This window comes from Oncorhynchus masou, chromosome 13 (assembly GCF_036934945.1).
Source record: "Oncorhynchus masou masou isolate Uvic2021 chromosome 13, UVic_Omas_1.1, whole genome shotgun sequence".
NCBI classification, from domain to species: Eukaryota; Metazoa; Chordata; class Actinopteri; order Salmoniformes; family Salmonidae; genus Oncorhynchus; species Oncorhynchus masou.
In genome coordinates this window covers 7,172,800-7,192,993 of record NC_088224.1, presented here as the reverse complement: position 1 = coordinate 7,192,993, position 20,194 = coordinate 7,172,800, and the positions used below count along the sequence as shown (strand labels likewise).

The window sequence follows — 20,194 nt, the reverse complement described above, 5'->3', positions numbered from 1 at the left end:
TACCATCACCAAAAGTGACATTCTGAAATCAACCCAAACGAGCGATGGAGAGGTACCAGAATCACTGCCCAGCCATCCCGAGTTCATCGGGCAAGTCAATTTGGCATTCCTGCATGATTTTTATAGCATGACAAATTGGTGATGGTGAATGCCCAGTTAACCATATGGCAAATGCACAGTGACTTTGCAAAAGTGAGAAAACATTTGCAATATGTTTTAACAGTGAGGTACCATCACCAAAAGTGACATTCTGAAATCAACCCAAACGAGCGATGGAGAGGTACCAGAATCACTGCCCAGCCATCCCGAGTTCATCGATCCAGTCAATTTTGCATTCCTGCATGATTTTTAGCATGACAAATTGGTGATGGTGAATGCCCAGTTAACCATATTGCAAATGCACAGTGACTTTGCAAAAGTGAGAAAACATAAACAAATGGACATGATGAAATCAACACCATGAGTGATTGAAAGGAACAACAATCACTGCCCGGCCATCCCGAGTTCATCAGGCCAGTCAATTTTGCATTTCTGAAGGATTTTTGAGCATGTCAAATTTCTTATGACATTTGGCCCCCACAAAACATATGCCTTATGCACAAGTAAAAAAGAAAAAAAACATTATGATAATAAAATATGACTAAAGTATGTTGATACAGTTCTTATACGTGTGTAATTGACACAAAATTTGAAAAAATTTCGAAAAACGGTCCAGAAAGCACTTTTTTAGGGGTGTGTGAAGTTTTTTATGAAATTTTGCAATTATTGACTTTTGACTTCTGACTTCCTATGAAATCATATTGCAGAAGGACAAAACACATGCAATAATGCGCAAGTAAAAAAAATAAAAAAATAATGATAATAAAATTGGACAAAAGTATATTCATACAGTTCTTACACATGTGTAATTGACAAAAAAAGCGAAAGAATTTCGAAAAACGGTCCAGAAAGCACTTTTTTAAGGGGTGTGTGAAGTTTTTTATGAAATTTTATAATTTTTGACTTTTGACTTCTGACTTCCTATGAAATCAATTTTTTCAAAATTTGGCTTTTGGATGTTGACTTGGAGTCCAATATCAATATGAAAAACCACGGTGGAGCGCACACGCCACCTGTTGGATTTTTGAAGTGTTACAACTGGCAATAGCCATATGACATTTGAAGTACACTTTGCATGAATCAACGCCGATTTGGGTGGTATTGACCAATGTGTACATGGTTTGTACTATGCCAATAATTTGCCATTCATTTTTGTTCAATACGGGGGTGAATTCCCTTACACAGTACGAGCCCTATCTGGGGGCATCTGCTCTACACAGTACGAGCCCTATCTGGGGGCATCTGCTCTACACAGTACGAGCCCTATCTGGGGGCATCTGCTCTACACAGTACAAGCCCTATCTGGGGGCGCTGCTCTACACAGTACGAGCCCAATCTGGGGGCATCTGCTCTACACATTACGAGCCCTATCTGGGGGGCGCTGCTCTACACAATCTGGGGGCATCTGCTCTACGAGCCCTATCTGGGGGCATCTGCTCTACACAGTACGAGCCCAATCTGGGGGCATCTGCTCTACACAGTACGAGCCCTATCTGGGGGCATCTGCTCTACACAGTACGAGCCCTATCTGGGGGCATCTGCTCTACACAGTACGAGCCCTATCTGGGGGCATCTGCTCTACACAGTACGAGCCCTATCTGGGGGGCGCTGCTCTACACAGTACGAGCCCTATCTGGGGGCATCTGCTCTACACAGTACGAGCCCTATCTGGGGGCATCTGCTCTACACAGTACAAGCCCTATCTGGGGGCATCTGCTCTACACTGTACGAGCCCTATCTGGGGGCATCTGCTCTACACATTACGAGCCCTATCTGGGGGCATCTGCTCTACACAGTACAAGCCCTATCTGGGGGCATCTGCTCTACACTGTACGAGCCCTATCTGGGGGGCATCTGCTCTACACAGTACGAGCCCTATCTGGGGGCATCTGCTCTACACTGTACGAGCTCTATCTGGGGGCATCTGCTCTACACTGTACGAGCCCTATCTGGGGGGCGCTGCTCTACACAGTACGAGCCCTATCTGGGGGTAGGTGCTCTTCACAGTATGAGCCCTATCTGGGGGGCGCTGCTCTACACAGTACGAGCCCTATCTGGGGGTAGCTGCTCTACACAGTACGAGCCCTATCTGGGGGTAGGTGCTCTACACAGTACGAGCCCTATCTGGGGGGCGCTGCTCTACACAGTACGAGCCATATCTGGGGGGCGCTGCTCTACACAGTACGAGCCCTATCTGGGGGGCGCTGCTCTACACAGGAACAGCACTTTTTGGGTACATGCCTGCCTCCCAATATTCATTATATTCCTTTGACTTAATCTGATTATATGATTCTGTGCATTTCCTATTTGATTGAATAATTGATTTGTAATTGGATTGTATCTTAATTGCTTGTGTGTATTCCAGAGATGGTTGAATCCATTATTGATTGATTTATTGATCAATCAACTGATTGTGTGCATTCCCAACAATTATCAGTTTATTGTTCCATCATGGTGTGATTCCTTGTGTCTCCTGTTTATTTCTCCAGAGAGGAGACTTTGTGATGGGGAAAGGAAACAGTAAGCTGGCACCAGAGGTCCTGGATGACCTCACCAAGAGTACTGAGTTCAACGAGGCTGAGCTCAAGCAGTGGTACAAGGGCTTCCTCAAAGACTGTCCCTCTGGTATACTGAACCTAGAGGAGTTCCAACAGCTATATGTCAAGGTGAGAGAGAGAGAGAGAGAGAGAGAGAGAGAGAGAGAGAGAGAGAGAGAGAGAGAGAGAGAGAGAGAGAGAGAGAGAGAGAGAGAGAGAGAGAGAGAGAGAGAGAGAGAGAGAGAGAGAGAGAGAGAGAGAGAGAGAGAGAGAGAGTCAAAGACTGGCCCACTGGTATACAGAATCTAGAGGAATTTCAACAACAATATGTTGGGAGGGAGAGAGAGAGGCCTCGCCCTAATAGAATCTGAAGTCAAATGTCTACTGTTTGCTGATGATATGGTGCTTCTGTCACCAACCAAAGAGGGTCTACAGCAGCACCTAGATCTTCTGCACAGATTCTGTCAGACCTGGGCCCTGACAGTACATCTCAGTAAGACCAAAATAATGGTGTTCCAAAAAAGGTCCAGTCTCCAGGACGTCAAATACAAATTCCATCTAGACAAATATCCTCTGTGGACAGCGTAAAACACCAGATAATGCATGTAGAGCAGAATTAGGCTGATACCCGCTAATTATCAAAAATCCAGAAAAGAGCAAACACCTAAAAAGAGGCAATTCCCAAACCTTCCATAACAAAGCCATCACCTACAGAGAGATGAACCAAGAGAAGAGTCCCCTAAGCAAGCTGGTCCTGGGGCTCTGTTCACAAAAACAAACAGACCCCACAGAGCCCCAGGACAGCAACACAATTAGACCCAACCAAATCATGAGAAAGCAAATTGATAATCACTTGACACATTGGACATAATTAACAAAAAAACTGAGCCAACTAGAATGCTATTTGGCCCTAACCAGTGGCAGAATACCTGACCACTGTGACTAACCCAAACTTAAGGAGAGCTTTGACTATGTACAGACTAGATTCTGCTGCCCGGTCTTTCTTGCCAAGTAAAAAATTTCACGGTCTGTTTTTAACGCACATTTAAAAATCGGGGACAGCTCCAGCCACCAAAAACGGAGACTGTCCCCTATGCTAATGTGAGGGGAGAGAGAGTGTGTGAGAGGAGGAGAAGGAGACAGGGAGGGAGAGAGAGAGAGGAGGAAAGGGAGAGAGAGAAAGAGAGCTACAGACATGCTGCTCAACGTGAGCTCCTGGTTATTATTATTTTTTGATTAACACTCAAATCTAAAAAATAATTCAAGACAAGAAATTATGAACAACAACTCTATTCAATCACAATAGAGAAAAAAAGTAACTTTGCGCCTCTAATTAAGACGTTTTAATTCTCTCTAGCTACACAACAAGAACCTAGCTAGCAGGCTAACAAGCTAGCCAGAAACATAGAGCTCGAACAAACCTCGCAAGAGGAGTTAATATAACTACGTAACAAATACAAATTGAGTGAGTAAACCAAAACGTAACACGGACTCCAACGTTAAAAATATCTTCAGTTTTTTTTGTGTGAAGATTTTTTAAATTTTTTTGCTGGTTTTTGTGCTGAAGTAGACCTAGCTAGCAACAACAGCAGACATACCAAAACCGGTTTCCATGGCAACGGTGCAGCAGAATAGAGCAGCAGCATCAGTAGCCCACAGGCATCATGTCCCCACTCCCCCCCAGAAGGTACATCCAGCACCTCTCTTCCCACCATAGTGGAGGCCACGCCCCAGGAGGAGAGCGACCCCCCCCTCAGTGCTGAGCAGGCTCAGGCCTTCCTCACTACCATGGCTACCATGAGGGATGAGTTCACCAGACTGGAGGGGAAGGTGGCCCTCCTCACCACCATAGATGCCATGAGGGATGAGTTCACCAGACTGGAGGGGAAGGTGGCCCTCCTCACCACCATAGATGCCATGAGGGATGAGTTCACCAGACTGGAGGGGAAGGTGGCCCTCCTCACCACCATAGATGCCATGAGGGATGAGTTCACCAGACTGGAGGGGAAGGTGGCCCTCCTCACCACCATGGCTACCATGAGGGATGAGTTCACCAGACTGGAGGGGAAGGTGGCCCTCCTCACCACCATAGATGCCATGAGGGATGAGTTCACCAGACTGGAGGGGCCCTCCTCAAGGTGGCCCTCCTCACCACCATAGATGCCATGAGGGATGAGTTCACCAGACTGGAGGGGAAGGTGGCCCTCCTCACCACCATAGATGCCATGAGGGATGAGTTCACCAGACTGGAGGGGAAGGTGGCCCTCCTCACCACCATAGATGCCATGAGGGATGAGTTCACCAGACTGGAGGGGAAGGTGGCCCTCCTCACCACCATAGATGCCATGAGGGATGAGTTCACCAGACTGGAGGGGAAGGTTGTCCTGCTGAGGGAGAGTGTGAGCAAAGAGCAACCAGACATCCACACCTTAGAGGAGCTCCTAACCAAGGTGAGGACAGAGCAGGACAGCAGCCTTGCAACACAGCTGAAGGTCTTTTTTTTATTATAAACTAATAGAACGTGGTATTGGAGGGAAATCATATGATGTTGTTAAATCAATGTACACTAAAATCAAATCTGTGGTTAAAATTGACCCTAAGCCAACAGACTTCTCTCAGGGACGGGGAGGGAAACAGGGCTGCTCAATAAGTCCAACACTATTTAACATGTGCATTAACTAATTATCAAAAACATCAGAAGGAACTGCAGCACCTGGTCTCACCCTACACAACACTGAAATCGAGTGTCTGCTGAAAGCAGATGACCTGGTGCTGCTGTCTCCCACTAAGGAGGGGTTACAGAAGCATCTAGATCATCTGCATAGGTTCTGTCAGACCTGGGCTCTGACAGTTAACCTAAAAAACAACAACTAATATAACAACATTACAAAAGCGGTTTGGGAAATCAGGAAGACAAATCTAAATTATATTTAGACACAGTTCTATTAACAAACACGTATCTAGGACTAAATGTCAGCAACACAGGTAGCTTTTACATGGCTGTGAATGTGCTGAGGGACAAAGAAAGAAGATAATCGCATTAAAAGGAACATTTAAATCGAAATTCCAGTTAGAATCTGGCTCAAAATGTTTCAATCAGTAATAGAACCAATTGTTCTATATCAACCAAATGTATTTATAAAGCCCTTTTTACATCAGCTGATGTCTCAAAGTGCTGTACAGAAACCCAGCCTAAAACCCCAAACAGCAAGCAATGCAGATGTAGTCGCACGGTGGCAAGGAAAAACTCCCTAGAAAGGCAAAAACCTAGGAAGGAACCTAGAGAGGAACCAGGCTATGAGGTGTGGCCAGTCCTCTTCTGGCTGTGCCGGGTGGAGATTATAACAGAACATGGCCAAGATGTTCAAACGTTCATTGGTTAACCAGCAGTGTCAAATAATAATAATCACAGTGGTTGTCGAATGTGCAACAGGTCAGCACCTCAGGAGTAAATATCAGTTGGCTTTTCAGAGCAGATCATTTAGAGTTAGATACAGAGAGAGTCGAAAACAGCAGGTCCGGGACAGGTGGCACATCCGGTGAACAGGTCAGTGTTCCATAGCAGGCAGAACAGTTGAAACTGGAGCAGCAGCACGGCCAGGTGTACTGGGAACAGCAAGGAGTCATCAGGCCAGATAGTCCTGAGTTACGGTCCAAGGGCTCAGGTCCTCCGACGGAAGAGAAAGAGAGAGAAAAATAAAGAGAGAGAAAGAGAGAGAGAAAGAGAGAGAATTAGAGGTTGCATACTTAAATTCACACAGGACACCAGATAAGACAGGAGAAATACTCCAGATATAACAGACTGACCCTAGCCCCCGACACATAAACTATTGCAGCATAAATACTGGAGGCTGAGACAGGAGGGGTCAGGAGACACTGTGGCCCCATCCGATGACATCCCCGGACAGGGCCAAATAGGGAGGACATAACCCCACCCACTTTGCCAATAGCACAGCCCACACACCACTAGAGGGATATCTTCAACCACCAACTTACTACCCTGAGAGAAGGCCGAGTATAGCCCACGAAGATCTCTCATATGGCACGAACCCAAGGGTGGGAGCCAACCCAGACAGGAAGACCACGTCAGTGACTCAACCCACTCAAGTGATGCACCTCTCCTAGCAATGGCATGGAAGAGCACAAGTAAGCCAGTGACTCAGCCCCTGTAAAATCGAATCAAATCAAATCAAATTTTATTTGTCACATACACATGGTTAGCAGATGTTAATGCGAGTGTAGCGAAATGCTTGTGCTTCTTGTTCCGACAATGCAGTAATAACCAACAAGTAATCTAACTAACAATTCCTAAACTACTGTCTTATACACAGTGTAAGGGGATAAAGAATATGTACATAAGGATATATGAATGAGTGATGGTACAGAGCAGCATAGGCAAGATACAGTAGATGGTATCGAGTACAGTATATACATATGAGATGAGTATGTAAACAAAGTGGCATAGTTAAAGTGGCTAGTGATACATGTATTACATAAGGATGCAGTCGATGAAATAGAGTACAGTATATACGTATGCATATGAGATGAATAATGTAGGGTAAGTAACATTATGTAAGGTAGCATTGTTTAAAGTGGCTAGTGATATATTTACATCGTTTCCCATCAATTCCCATTATTAAAGTGGCTGGAGTTGAGTCAGTAATAGGGTTAATAAAGGCAGAGAATCCCAGTGGAGAGAGGGGAACTGGCTAGGTAGAGACAGCAAGGGTGGTTTGTCGCTTCTGTGCCTTTTCATTCACCTTAACAGCCCTATTTTGAGATGTGAGATATCACAATTTTTTACAATAACGACAGGAATGGAGGAGGTCTTAAGTCCAGTGAGATTGCTAAGGCGAACACCAACATGTTTCGTTTTGCCCAACCTAGATCGAGGCACAGACACAGTCTCAATGGGGATAGCTGAGCTGACTACACTGATTGTGCTCATGGCAGACTCCACTAAGTTGGCAGGCTGGCTAAGGGGGTAAGGATGTTAGGGACAATATAGTAGGAATCACAATAATTGTTTGCTAAAATAATAGATAGGAGCAAGCAAAAATGTAATATAATTCTTAGTTATAGGTAGCAATCTTTTGCACCAATTGACAACTTTATTACGCATATTAATTATTAATGATATAAAGTAAAATACATGAGATATTTAATATATATAATTTAATGGCTATGTATAAACAAATTGAGGTGAGAGCAATGGACATACTTTTAGCCAATGATCTGCTTCTGTTCTGTGGGTGGCACTGTGTGCTCTTTTCCCACATTATAGACATCTAGTCTGCTATGCTAACATCCCACATTATAGACATCTAGTCTGCTATGCTAACCTCTGACATTATAGACATCTAGTCTGCTATGCTAACATCCCACATTATAGACATCTAGTCTGCTATGCTAACATCCCACATTATAGACATCTAGTCTGCTATGCTAACATTATAGACATCTAGTCTGCTATGTTAACATCCCACATTATAGACATCTAGTCTGCTATGCTAACATCCCACATTATAGACAGCTAGTCTGCTATGCTAACATCCCACATTATAGACATCTAGTCTGCTATGCTAACCTCTGACATTATAGACATCTAGTCTGCTATGCTAACATCCCACATTATAGACATCTAGTCTGCTATGCTAACATCCCACATTATAGACATCTAGTCTGCTATGCTAACATCCCACATTATAGACATCTAGTCTGCTATGCTAACTTCTCACATTATAGACATCTAGTCTGCTATGTTAACATCCCACATTATAGACATCTAGTCTGCTATGCTAACATCCCACATTATAGACAGCTAGTCTGCTATGCTAACATCCCACATTATAGACATCTAGTCTGCTATGCTAACACATTATAGACATCTAGTCTGCTATGTCATCCCACATTATAGACATCTAGTCTGCTATGCTAACATCCCACATTATAGACATCTAGTCTGCTATGCTAACATCCCACATTATAGACATCTAGTCTGCTATGCTAGCTTCCCACATTATAGACATCTAGTCTGCTATGCTAACTTCACACATTATAGACATCTAGTCTGCTATGCTAACATCCCACATTATAGACATCTAGTCTGCTATGCTAACATCCCACATTATAGACATCTAGTCTGCTATGCTAACTTCCCACATTATAGACATCTAGTCTGCTATGCTAACTTCACACATTATAGACATCAAGTCTGCTATGCTAACTTCTCACATTATAGACATCTAGTCTGCTATGCTAACTTCTCACATTATAGACATCTAGTCTGCTATGTTAACATCCCACATTATAGACATCTAGTCTGCTATGCTAACATCCCACATTATAGACAGCTAGTCTGCTATGCTAACATCCCACATTATAGACATCTAGTCTGCTATGCTAACATCCATTATAGACATCATTATAACATCCCACATTATAGACATCTAGTCTGCTATGCTAACATCCCACATTATAGACATCTAGTCTGCTATGCTAACTTCTGACATTATAGACATCTAGTCTGCTATGCTAACATCCCACATTATAGACATCTAGTCTGCTATGCTAACATCCCACATTATAGACATCTAGTCTGCTATGCTAACATCCCACATTATAGACATCTAGTCTGCTATGCTAACTTCTGACATTATAGACATCTAGTCTGCTATGCTAACATCCCACATTATAGACATCTAGTCTGCTATGCTAACATCCCACATTATAGACATCTAGTCTGCTATGCTAGCTTCCCACATTATAGACATCTAGTCTGCTATGCTAACATCCCACATTATAGACATCTAGTCTGCTATGCTAACATCCCACATTATAGACATCTAGTCTGCTATGCTAACTTCTCACATTATAGACATCTAGTCTGCTATGCTAACTTCACACATTATAGACATCTAGTCTGCTATGATAGCTTCACACATTATAGACATCTAGTCTGCTATGCTAACATCCCAACATCCCACATATAGACATCTAGTCTGCTATGCTAACTTCTGACATTATAGACATCTAGTCTGCTATGCTAACATCCCACATTATAGACATCTAGTCTGCTATGCTAACATCCCACATTATAGACATCTAGTCTGCTATGCTAGCTTCCCACATTATAGACATCTAGTCTGCTATGCTAACATCCCACATTATAGACATCTAATCTGCTATGCTAACTCCCACATTATAGACATCTAGTCTGCTATGCTAACTTCTGACATTATAGACATCTAGTCTGCTATTCTAACATCCCACATTATAGCTATGCTAACATCCCACTTCATCTAGTCATTATAGACATCTAGTCTGCTATGCTAACATCCCACATTATAGACATCTAGTCTGCTATTATAGACATCTAGTCTGCTATGCTAACTTCTCACATTATAGACATCTAGTCTGCTATGCTAACTTCACACATTATAGACATCTAGTCTGCTATGCTAACTTCTCACATTATAGACATCTATATGACATCTACATTATAGTCTGTCTGCTATGCTAACTTCTCACATTATAGACATCTAGTCTGCTATGCTAACTTCTCACATTATAGACATCGAGCACTGTGTGCTCTTTTCCAAGGATGGGTCCTGGTCTCTAGGGGGGCCTGGGATTTGAGGGGGGGCCCTGGGATCCGGAGGACTGGGGCGGTCTGTCGGTCACTGGGATGGCAACCCGACTTTGGAGGGGCTTTAGCCGGTGGAATAGTGGAGAGCAATGGTAAAATAAATGCAAATATCATGCCAGCAAATTGAAAACATGACTATGTAAAATTAATGGTACATTTACAAACATATATTATAATAAATCGCTTCATTATCTCATTATCTCATCATTATGAAATGGTGAAATAAGTATAGCCAGCTAAAAGTGTAATGGCTTAGCAGATAGTGAGAAAAGAGCAACAATATTTATCCGTCTCAAAGAAAAAAGAATATAATATCTATTGTTTACAGAAAACGCATTCAACAATTTTAGATGGTGTGGAAAATGGACCGGGGGGGTGAAATATATTTCAAAGAAATTCAAAATGGATGATTTTGATCCGAATATGCAAATTGTCCATATAGGTCCTCAAGATAGATGGATGATTTGAAAACAATAACATATAATGTATATATAATATAATAAATAATGTTGTTATTGTACAAACAGAACAGGCACATAAACCTTTACTGACCAAATAATGATGATCCTACTTTCTTGAAAATATTTATAATAAATGATCAACCCTGCAAGCAAATAAAATACTCTATTATTATGGTGCGAGATTTTAATACTGTTTTAAATACCTCAATGGACTTTCAGAATATTTTTAAGACACAACGCAGAGGGAATTAACAATCAATGGAAATAGTGGTTTTCCTGTAATAGGGAATTAATGATTAATGGGTCAGAGACAGGGGAGGAATTTCAGTCAGGGACTCATAGCGACATGTCAAGTTGTCATTCGTCTAAATTGTTTATACATTGAGCCTGAAACAGGATTCTTGTTATTTGGCCATTGGCCCCGTTTTATTGAAAGGAATTCTAATTGGTCAACCACAGGCTCGGGTTGTGTTATAAATTACTTCCTGTTCCTCTGTTCTGTGTAGAATTATTAACATCTGCTATCTACTTTCCAGCATAATAACTATGATTTTCTTTTCTTTTAACAAATACATTTTCTCCCCCGTATGTGCTTTGGGGTTATTGTTATGGAATAATTAACTGCTAACCGGAAAGGAAATCACACTACAAACTACCACCCGCACGCTCTTAAGGAAATCACATTACAAACTACCACCCTCACGCTCTTAAGGAAATCACATTACAAACTACCACCCTCATGCTCTTAAGGAAATCACATTACAAACTACCACCCTCACGCTCTTAAGGAAATCATGAATGTCATGGATATAATGGAACTAGTGGATATATGGAGGTTTAATATCCTGACCTATTATACAAAGGTTTAATATCCTGACCTAGTGAGATATCACATGGAAACTTTAATATCCGCATGACCTAGTGAGATATACATGGAGGAAATATCACCCTGACCTTGTAAGGAAATCACAAGGAGGTTTAATATCCACCTAGTGAGATATACAAGGAAATATCCTGACCTAGTGAGATATACAAGGAGGTTTAATATCCTGAACTAGTGAGATATACATGGAGGAGGTTTAATATCCTGACCTTGTGAGATATACACGAAGGAGGTTTAATATCCTGACCTAGTGAGATATACATGGAGGAGGTTGAATATCCTGACCTAGTGAGATATACATGGAGGAGGTTTAATATCCTGACCTAGTGAGATAAACATGGAGGAGGTTAATATCCTGACCTAGTGAGATATACATGGAGGAGGTTTAATATCCTGACCTAGTGAGATATACATGGAGGTTTAATATCCTGACCTAGTGAGATATACATGGAGGTTTAATATCCTGACCTAGTGAGATATACATGGAGGTTTAATATCCTGACCTAGTGAGATATACATGGAGGTTTAATATCCTGACCTAGTGAGATATACATGGAGGTTTAATATCCTGACCTAGTGAGATATACATGGAGGTTTAATATCCTGACCTAGTGAGATATACATGGAGGAGGTTTAATATCCTGACCTAGTGAGATATACATGGAGGAGGTTTAATATCCTGACCTAGTGAGATATACATGGAGGAGGTTTAATATCCTGACCTAGTGAGATATACTTGGAGGAGGTTTAATACCTGACCTGGTGAGATATACATGGAGGAGGTTTAATACCCTGACCTGGTGAGATATACATGGAGGAGGTTTAATATCCTGACCTAGTGAGATATACATGGAGGAGGTTTAATATCCTGACCTAGTGAGATATACATGGAGGTTTAATATCCTGACCTAAAGATATACATGGAGGTTTAATATCCTGACCTAGTGAGATATAATGGAGGTTTAATATCCTGACCTAGTGAGATATACATGGAGGAAATACACTGACCTAATGAGATATACATGGAGGAGGTTTAATATCCTGACCTAGTGAGATATACATGGAGGAGGTTTAATATCCTGACCTAGTGAGATATACATGGAGGTTTAATATCCTGACCTAGTGAGATATATTGGAGGTTTAATATCCTGACCTAGTGATGATATACATGGAGGAGGTTTAATATCCTGACCTAGTGAGATATATATGGAGGAGGTTTAATATCCTGACCTAGTGAGATATATATGGAGATTTAATATCCTGACCTAGTGAGATATATATGGAGGAGGTTTAATATCCTGACCTAGTGAGATCGTCCTCTTGACTTCTTTCTTATGTCATTCTAGTTAGCACCAAAAGTTATAAAAGGTTTTGATAGGGGATAAAATGTGGTCGGACCATCAGATAATTGGCAAATAAATTATTCTTACTGAATTTCCGCGTGAGCGAGAATATTTGACATGGAATTAAAGCCTATTGGAGGATAACTTGTTGGATCCTATTGGAGGATAACTTGTTGGATCCTATTGGAGGATAACTTGTTGGATCCTATTGGATGATGACTTGTTGGATCCTATTGGATGATGACTTGTTGGATCCTATTGGATGATAACTTGTTGGATCCTATTGGATGATGACTTGTTGGATCCTATTGGAGGATAACTTTCTCAGACATAACAGAGGTACAGCAAACCTTATTTTCCTTCTTTTCTTTTCTTTTTTATTCCACCTTTATTTAACCAGGTAGGCCAGTTGAGAACACCTTTATTTAACCAGGTAGGCCAGTTGAGAACACCTTTATTTAACCAGGTAGGCCAGTTGAGAACACATTTATTTAACCAGGTAGGCCAGTTGAGAACACCTTTATTTAACCAGGTAGGCCAGTTGAGAACACCTTTATTTAACCAGGTAGGCCAGTTGAGAACACCTTTATTTAACCAGGTAGGCCAGTTGAGAACACATTTATTTAATCAGGTAGGCCAGTTGAGAACACCTTTATTTAATCAGGTAGGCCAGTTGAGAACACCTTTACTTAACCAGGTAGGCCCAGTTGAGAACACCTTTATTTAACCAGGTAGGCCAGTTGAGAACACATTTATTTAACCAGGTAGGCCAGTTGAGAACACCTTTATTTAACCAGGTAGGCCAGTTGAGAACACCTTTATTTAACCAGGTAGGCCAGTTGAGAACACCTTTATTTAACCAGGTAGGCCAGTTGAGAACAAGTTCTCATTTACAATTGTGACCTGGACAAGATAAAGCAAAGCAGTTCAACACATACAACAGCACAGAGTTACACATGGAGTAAAACAAACATACAGTCAATAATACAGTAGACAAATAGGTCTATATACAATGTGAGGAAATGAGGTTAGATAAGGGAGGTAAAGGCAAAAAAAGGCCATGGTGGCAAAGTAAATACAATATAGCAAGTAAAACACTGGAACGGTAGATTTGCAGTGGAACAATGTGCAAAGTATAAATATAAATAATGGCGTGCAAAAGAGCAAAATAAATAAATACAGTAGGGAAAGAGGCAGTTGTTTGGGCTAAATTATAGATGGGCTATGTACAGGTGCAGTAATCTGTGAGCTGCTCTGATGGTGCTTAAAGCTAGTGAGGGAGATAAGTGTTTCCAGTTTCAGAGATTTTTGTAGTTCGTTCCAGTCATTGGCAGCAGAGACCTGGAAGGAGAGATGGCCAAAGGAGGAATTGGTTTTGGGGGAGACCAGAGATATATACCTGCTGGAGCACGTGCTACAGGTGGATGCTGCTATGGTGACCAGCGAGCTGAGATAAGGGGGGGATTTTACCTAGCAGGGTCTTGTAGATGACCTGGAGCCAGTGGGTTTGGCGACGAGTATGAAACAGGTCACAGTGTTGGGTAGTATATGGGGCTTTGGTGACAAAATGGATGGCACTGTGATAGACTGCATCCAATTTATTGAGTAGAGTGTTGGAGGCTATTTTGTAGATGACATTGCCGAAGTCGAGGATCGGTAGGATGGTCAGTTTTACGAGGGTATGTTTGGCAGCATGAGTGATGCTTTGTTGCGAAATAGGAAGCCGATTCTAGATTTAACTTTGGATTGGAGATGTTTAATGTGAATCTGCAAGGAGAGTTTACAGTCTAACCAGACACCTAGGTATTTGTAGTTGTCCACGTATTCTAAATCAGAGCCGTCCAGAGTAGTGATGTTGGACAGGCAGGCAGTTGCAGGCAGTGATCGGTTGAAAAGCATGCATTTAGTTTTACTTTAAGAGCAGTTGGAGGCCATGGAAGGAGTGTTGTATGGCATTGAATCTCGTCAGGAGGGTTCTTAACACAGTGTCCAAAGAAGGGCCAGATGTATATAGAATGGTGTCGTCTGCGTAGAGGTGGATCAGGGAATCGCCCGCAGCAAGAGCGACATCATTGATTTATACAGAGAAGAGAGTCAGCCCAAGAATTGAACCCTGTGGCACCCCCATAGAGACTGTAGAGGCTCTGACAACAGGCCCTCAGATTTGACACACTGAACTCTATCAGAGAAGTAGTTGGTGAACCAGGCGAGGCAATGATTTGAGAAAGCAAGGCTATCGAGTCTGCCGATGAGGATGTGGTGATTGACAGAGTTGAAAGTCTTGGCCAGGTTGATGAAAATGGCTGCACAGTAATGTCTCTTATCGATGGCGGATATGATGTCGTTTAGGACCTTGAGCGTGGCTGAGGTTCACCCATGTCCAGCTCTGAAACCAGATTGCATAGCGGAGAAGGTACGGTGGGATTCAAAATGGTCGGTAATCTGTTTGATAACTTGGCTTTCGAAGACTTTAGAAAGACAATGGTAGGATATATATAGGTCTTTAACAGTTTGGGTCTAGGGTGTCACCCCCTTTGAAGAGGGGGATAACCGCAGCAGCTTTCCAATCTTTTGGGAACTCAAACGATACGAAAGAGAGGTTGAACAGGCTAGTAATAGGGGATGCAACAATCTCGGCAGATAGTTTTAGAAAGAGAGGATCGAGATTGTCTAGCCTGGCTGATTTGTAGGGGTCCAGATTGTGCAGGTCTTTCAGAACATCAGCTGACTGGATTTGGGAGAAGGAGAAATGGGGAAGGAATGGGCAAGTTGCTGTGGGGGGTACAGTGCTGTTGCCCGGGGTAGGGGTAACCAGGTGGAAAGCATGGCCAGCTGTAGAAAAATGCTTATTGAAATTATCAATTATATTCGATTTATCGGTGGTGACAGAATTTCCTATCCCAGTGCAGTTGGCAGCTGGGAGGAGGTGTTCTTATTCTCCATGGACTTTACAGTGTCCCAGAACTTTTTTGAGTTTGTGTTGCAGGAAGCAAACTTCTGCTTGAAGCTAACCTTGGCTTTTCTAACTGACTGTGTATATTGGTTTCTAACTTCCCTGAAAAGTTGCATATCACGGGGGCTGTTTGATGCTAATGCAGGATGTTTTTGTGTTGGTTAAGTGCAGTCAGGTCTGGAGAGAACCAAGGGCTATATCTGTTCCTGGTTCTAAATTTCTTGAATGGGGCATGCTTATTTAAGTTGGTGAGGAAGGCATTTAAAAAGAATAACCAGGCATCCTCTGCTGATGGGATGAGGTCAGTATCCTTCCAGGATACCCGGGTCAGGTCGATTACAAAGGCCTGTTTGCTGAAGTGTTTCAGGGAGCGTTTGACAGTTATGAGTGGAGGTCGTTTGACCGCTGACCCATTACTGATGCAGGCAATGAGGCAGTGATCGCTGAGATCTTGGTTGAAAACAGCAAAATTGTATTTAGAGGACAAGTTGGTTAGGATGATATCTATGAGGGTGCCTGTGTTTTTATGGCTTTGGCGTAGTACCTGGTAGGTTCATTGATAATTTGTGTGAGATTGAGGGCATCAAGCTTAGATTGTAGGATGGCTGCGGTGTTAAGCATGTCCCAGTTTAGGTCACCTTGCAGCATGAGTTCTGAAGATAGATGGGGGGCAATCAGTTCACATATGGTGTCCAGAGCACAGCTGGGGGCAGAGGGTGGTCTATAGCAGGCGGCAATGGTGAGAGACTTGTTTTTAGAGAGGTTGATTTTTAAAAGTAGAAGTTCAAATTGTTCGGATACAGACCTGGATAGCAGGACAGAACTCTGCAGGCTATCTTTGCATTAGATTGCAACACCGCCCTCTTTTGGTTGTTTCTATCTTGTCTGAAAATGTTGTAGTTAGGCTTCTAATGTTAACATGCATGAAACCAAGGCTATTGCGGTTACAGAAGTAATCAAAAGAAAGCACCTGGGGAATAGGAGTGGAGCTAGGCACTGCAGGGCCTGGATTCACCTCTACATCACCAGAGGAATAGAGGAGGAGTAGGATAAGGGTACGGCTAAAACCTATTAGAATTGGTCGTCAAGTACGTTTGGAACAGAGAGTAAAAGTAGCAGGTTTCTGGAGGCGATAAAATAGCTTCAAGGTATAATGTACAGACAAAGGTATGGTAGGATGTGAATACAGTGGAGGTAAACCTAGGTATTGAGTGATGATGAGAGATTGTGTCTCTAGAAACCTCATTGAAACCAGGTGATGTCATCGCATGCGTGGGTGGTGGTTGCATCGCATGTGTGGGTGAAAGATTGGATAAGGTATAATGAGCAGGGCAAGAGGCTCTACAGTGAAATAAGCCAATAAACACTAACCAGAACAGCAATGGACAAGGCATATTGACATTAAGGAGAGGCATGCTTAGTCAAGTGAACATAAGGGTCCAGTGAGTAGTGAGGTTGGTTGGGGTCACGGTGATTCAAACAGCTAGCCGGTCCATGGGTAGCAAGTAGCAAGCTGGCAGAGGATGGAAGTCTGTTTTTAGCCACCTTGTGCGTTTCCGTTGGTAGATTAGTGGGGTTCCGTGTGGTAGAGGGCACCAATCCAATTGGCAAAATAGATATAGTTATAGTGACCCAAGAAAAATTGTCCGATGGACCTATTCAGACAGCAGCCGATAAGACAGCCAACGGTTAGTGGACCGCAGATGGGCGTTCAGGTAACAGCGCAAAGTTGTACGGGACACTTTTAAATGTGCCTTTAGAGGCCATGCAATTCAGTACTCATCTCTAAAATAAAAACAATTTAGGTCAAAGGTCCATACTAACAAGGTAATAGAGGTAATAGAAGGACAGAACAGATAGAGAGCAATAAACCTGTACCATAGAGGCTCAAAATAAGTTAGAGGGAAGAAATGGAGGAACATATTCAACAATGATAAAGTGTAATATTTTATAATAATAAAGACAACTGGATGGAATATGGGGAAAAATGCACCAAATTATTTTTTAATCTTCAACATAGAAATGCCACCAAAAATAATTTACTAAAACTTGTTAGAAATGACGGAGTCACTCGTGATTCCCCAAATTATATTTTGAAAGAGGAAGCAAAGAACTTTAAACACATGTTTTCAATTCAGTCTCCTCCATCTCCTCCAACCGAAGCTAATTGTATAGATATTTTTCTATTAATAATGTAAAATTAACAGCTCTACAGAAAGACTGAAGTGAAGGCCAAATTACAGAGGAGGAACTTCTTGATGCAATTAAAAACTTTTGCATCATTACATCTGGGAAAAGTCCAGGGCTGGATGGCATACCAGTGGTAGTATACCAAACGTTTGTTTATATACTCAGAGGAGTGTTATTAGCATGCTTTAACCATACCAGTGGTAGTATACCAAACGTTTGTTTATATACTCAGAGGAGTGTTATTAGCATGTTTTAACCATACCAGTGGTAGTATACCAAATACGTTTGTTTATATACTCAGAGGAGTGTTATTAGCATGTTTTAACCATACCAGTGGTAGTATACCAAACGTTTGTTTATATACTCAGAGGAGTGTTATTAGCATGTTTTAACCATACCAGTGGTAGTATACCAAACGTTTGTTTATATACTCAGAGGAGTGTTATTAGCATGTTTTAACCATACCAGTGGAAGTATACCAAACGTTTGTTTATATACTCAGAGGAGTGTTATTAGCATGTTTTAACCATACCAGTGGAAGTATACCAAACGTGTGTTTATGTGTGTAATTTAAAAGGTACGGTCGGACGTTATTCATGAGAAGAAGATACATTTGAGTTGTAAGTCGCTCTGGATAAGAGCGTCTGCTAAATGACTTAAATGTAAATGTAAATGTATATAAGGCAAGTACTGGAAACAATAGAACGCTATGAAAAATCTGGGAAACCAGGCCTGGTACCCATAGCTGACTTTGAAAAGACATTTGAAAAAGTACGACTGGAGTTTAAATATACATCCCTGGATTATTAGCTGACTTTGAAAAGTAATTTGAAAAAGTACGACTGGAGTTTAAATATACATCCCTGGATTATTAGCTGACTTTGAAAAGACATTTGAAAAAGTACGACTGGAGTTTAAATATACATCCCTGGATTATTTAAATTTAGGAGAATGCCTTGTAAAATAATTTATAAGGTAGTAACCCTAGGTGTAAATAAAGATAAAGATTTAGACTGTCATTTATAATGTAGCAATGTAGTAACCTTAGGTGTAAAATAGTAAATAATGGCTACTTCTCAGAAATATTTAAACTGTCAAGAGGAGTAAAACAAGGTTGTCCACTATAGGCATATCTATTTATTATGGCCATTGAAAGTTAACTATAGAAATCTGATCCAACAATAATATCAAGGGGCTAGAAATCCATGGCTTAAAACCAAAGGTGTCATTGAACACTTATGATTCATGTTTTCTTTTAAAACCACAATTAGAATCCCTCTACAGACTCTTAGAGGATCTAGATCATTTTTCTTTCCTCTCTGGATTAAAACCAAATTATGATAACTGCACCATATTACGTATTGGATCACAAAAAAAAATACAACTTTTACATTACCATGTAGTTTACCGATAAAATAGTCTGATGGTGATGTGGATATACTCGGTATACATATCCCGAAAGACGTACATGATTTCACTCCAATACATTTTTATAGAACGTTAGCAAAAATAGATAAGATCATGCTACCATGGAAAATGCCTTTCTATTTTTAGATAAATCACTTTGATGAACTCTTTTTTTTTTAAATTGAACCTTTATTCAGTTAAGAACAAGTTCTTATTTACATTGACGCTCTACCTGGACGACGCTGGGCCAATTATGCTCAGCCCTATGGGACTACCAATCACAGCCAGATGTGATACAGCCTAGATTTGAACCAGGAACTGTCGTGATACCTCTTGCACTGAGATGTAGTGCCTTAAACTGCTGCACCACTCAGTAGCAATATCATAATTGACGTATTTCCTTATGGTCTTGCCTAGACCAAGATAAATATTTTTAAAATGTACATGAGAAAAAAACATTCAATTTCATTTGGAACTAAAAACCCTATTTTGTCTATATAAAAAATGTATCATATTTGTAAATTATATCATAAATAGGACTGCTGGAGTTATGTCACACATGCAGCTAACAAAGACATATGGAAATGTCTGCTCTACCCAAAATTACAACCAACTAATTGCAGCATTACTGCAAAAAAGGAGGAGGAAAGTGGAAGGTGGGAAAATGTAAGGA

At 41.4% G+C, this 20,194-nt stretch overlaps 1 pseudogene; it reads left to right on the top strand.

Annotated features, from left to right (window-relative positions):
* The first annotated feature begins 2,592 nt into the window (after positions 1-2,592).
* Positions 2,593-20,194, top strand: part of LOC135551338 (visinin-like protein 1) — a 29,273-nt pseudogene continuing 11,671 nt past the window's right edge.